This window comes from Salmo salar, chromosome 08, assembly GCF_965601325.2.
Source record: "Salmo salar chromosome 08, fSalSal1, whole genome shotgun sequence".
NCBI lineage: Eukaryota > Metazoa > Chordata > Actinopteri > Salmoniformes > Salmonidae > Salmo > Salmo salar.
In genome coordinates this window covers 1,135,001-1,137,500 of record NC_138298.1, presented here as the reverse complement: position 1 = coordinate 1,137,500, position 2,500 = coordinate 1,135,001, and the positions used below count along the sequence as shown (strand labels likewise).

The 2,500-nt window shown below is 42.3% G+C and overlaps 5 non-coding genes and 1 pseudogene across 5 annotated transcripts; all 6 read right to left on the bottom strand.

The window, feature by feature from the left end:
• Nucleotides 1-79: 79 nt before the first annotated feature.
• LOC145853924 (5S ribosomal RNA) lies at nt 80-198 on the bottom strand. Its single transcript, XR_014374809.1, has one exon. It is a non-coding gene; the product is annotated as a 5S ribosomal RNA (ribosomal RNA).
• Nucleotides 199-337: 139 nt separating this feature from the next.
• Nucleotides 338-456, bottom strand: LOC145853923 (5S ribosomal RNA). Its single transcript, XR_014374808.1, has one exon. It is a non-coding gene; the product is annotated as a 5S ribosomal RNA (ribosomal RNA).
• A 409-nt stretch (nt 457-865) lies between these two features.
• On the bottom strand, nt 866-984 carry LOC145882359 (5S ribosomal RNA). The gene has a single exon (XR_014393926.1). It is a non-coding gene; the product is annotated as a 5S ribosomal RNA (ribosomal RNA).
• A 409-nt stretch (nt 985-1,393) lies between these two features.
• LOC145882357 (5S ribosomal RNA) lies at nt 1,394-1,512 on the bottom strand. Its single transcript, XR_014393924.1, has one exon. It is a non-coding gene; the product is annotated as a 5S ribosomal RNA (ribosomal RNA).
• Nucleotides 1,513-1,921: 409 nt separating this feature from the next.
• Nucleotides 1,922-2,040, bottom strand: LOC145852628 (uncharacterized; annotated as a pseudogene).
• Nucleotides 2,041-2,179: 139 nt separating this feature from the next.
• On the bottom strand, nt 2,180-2,298 carry LOC145882931 (5S ribosomal RNA). Its single transcript, XR_014394503.1, has one exon. It is a non-coding gene; the product is annotated as a 5S ribosomal RNA (ribosomal RNA).
• Nucleotides 2,299-2,500: the final 202 nt, after the last annotated feature.

Here is a 2,500-nt window from a genome sequence, read left to right as displayed (position 1 = left end):
AGTCAATTCATCATTAAATGCTTAATACAAGGCAGTGTTGCTGATGAAATAGTGCAAGAGCACCCCCTCGTGGACAAAATGCTTACAGCACCTGGTATTCCCAGGCGGTCTCCCATCCAAGTACTAACCAGGCCCGACCCTGCTTAGCTTCCGAGATCAGACGAGATCGGGCGTACCCAGGCTGGTATGGCCGTAAGCGAGAAACAATCTCTTGCAACAACATATATAGTCAAAGTGAGTCTGATAAAACAGATATTTAGTCAATTCATCATTAAATGCTTAATACAAGGCAGTGTTGCTGATGAAATAGTGCAAGAGCACCCCCTCGTGGACAAAATGCTTACAGCACCTGGTATTCCCAGGCGGTCTCCCATCCAAGTACTAACCAGGCCCGACCCTGCTTAGCTTCCGAGATCAGACGAGATCGGGCGTACCCAGGCTGGTATGGCCGTAAGCGAGAAACAATCTCTTGCTACAACATATATAGTCAAAATGAGTCTGATAAACAGACATTGCATTTTCACCAATTAGATAAGCAGCTTGAACTTTGTGTCACTGAAAAAGTAGAAGAAATTATAAACACTGTTCCCATCACTTTTTAGCACAGGTAGTTGGATAAAATACAAACTTTATTTCCTTTCATCATTTGAACAGGGCAAAGGAGCACAAAGCACACACAAGCTGCATTCAGCAACAATATTCTTGTTTGTCTTATAAATACAAGGCAGATGCTAATTGAAAACACAAGGAAATTTGATCCTATTAAAAAGGCAGGAAGCTGCATTTAGTCAATTCATCATTAAATGCTTACTACAAGGCAGTGTTGCTGATGAAATAGTGCAGGGGCACACCCTCGTGGACAAAATGCTTACAGCACCTGGTATTCCCAGGCGGTCTCCCATCCAAGTACTAACCAGGCCCGACCCTGCTTCGCTTCCGAGATCAGACGAGATCGGGCGTACCCAGGCTGGTATGGCCGTAAGCGAGAAACAATCTCTTGCTACAACATATATAGTCAAAGTGAGTGTGATAAACAGACATTGCATTTTCACCAATTAGATAAGCAGCTTGAACTTTGTGTCACTGAAAAAGTAGAAGAAATTACAAACACTGTTCCCATCACTTTTTAGCACAGGTAGTTGGATAAAATACAAACTTTATTTCCTTTCATCATTTGAACAGGGCAAAGGAGCACAAAGCACACACAAGCTGCATTCAGCAACAATATTCTTGTTTGTCTTATAAATACAAGGCAGATGCTAATTGAAAACACAAGGAAATTTGATCCTATTAAAAAGGCAGGAAGCTGCATTTAGTCAATTCATCATTAAATGCTTACTACAAGGCAGTGTTGCTGATGAAATAGTGCAGGGGCACACCCTCGTGGACAAAATGCTTACAGCACCTGGTATTCCCAGGCGGTCTCCCATCCAAGTACTAACCAGGCCCGACCCTGCTTCGCTTCCGAGATCAGACGAGATCGGGCGTACCCAGGCTGGTATGGCCGTAAGCGAGAAACGATCTCTTGCTACAACATATATAGTCAAAGTGAGTGTGATAAACAGACATTGCATTTTCACCAATTAGATAAGCAGCTTGAACTTTGTGTCACTGAAAAAGTAGAAGAAATTACAAACACTGTACCCATCACTTTTTAGCACAGGTAGTTGGATAAAATACAAACTTTATTTCCTTTCATCATTTGAACAGGGCAAAGGAGCACAAAGCACACACAAGCTGCATTCATCAACAATATTCTTGTTTGTCTTATAAATACAAGGCAGATGCTAATTGAAAACACAAGGAAATTTGATCCTATTAAAAAGGCAGGAAGCTGCATTTAGTCAATTCATCATTAAATGCTTACTACAAGGCAGTGTTGCTGATGAAATAGTGCAGGGGCACACCCTCGTGGACAAAATGCTTACAGCACCTGGTATTCCCAGGCGGTCTCCCATCCAAGTACTAACCAGGACAGACCCTGCTTAGCTTCCGAGATCAGACGAGATCGGGCGTACCCAGGCTGATATGGCCGTAAGCGAGAAGCAATCTCTTGCTACAACATATATAGTCAAAGTGAGTCTGATAAAACAGATATTTAGTCAATTCATCATTAAATGCTTAATACAAGGCAGTGTTGCTGATGAAATAGTGCAAGAGCACCCCCTCGTGGACAAAATGCTTACAGCACCTGGTATTCCCAGGCGGTCTCCCATCCAAGTACTAACCAGGCCCGACCCTGCTTAGCTTCCGAGATCAGACGAGATCGGGCGTACCCAGGCTGGTATGGCCGTAAGAGAGAAACAATCTCTTGCTACAACATATATAGTCAAAATGAGTCTGATAAACAGACATTGCATTTTCACCAATTAGATAAGCAGCTTGAACTTTGTGTCACTGAAAAAGTAGAAGAAATTATAAACACTGTTCCCATCACTTTTTAGCACAGGTAGTTGGATAAAATACAAACTTTATTTCCTTTAATCATTTGAACAGGGCA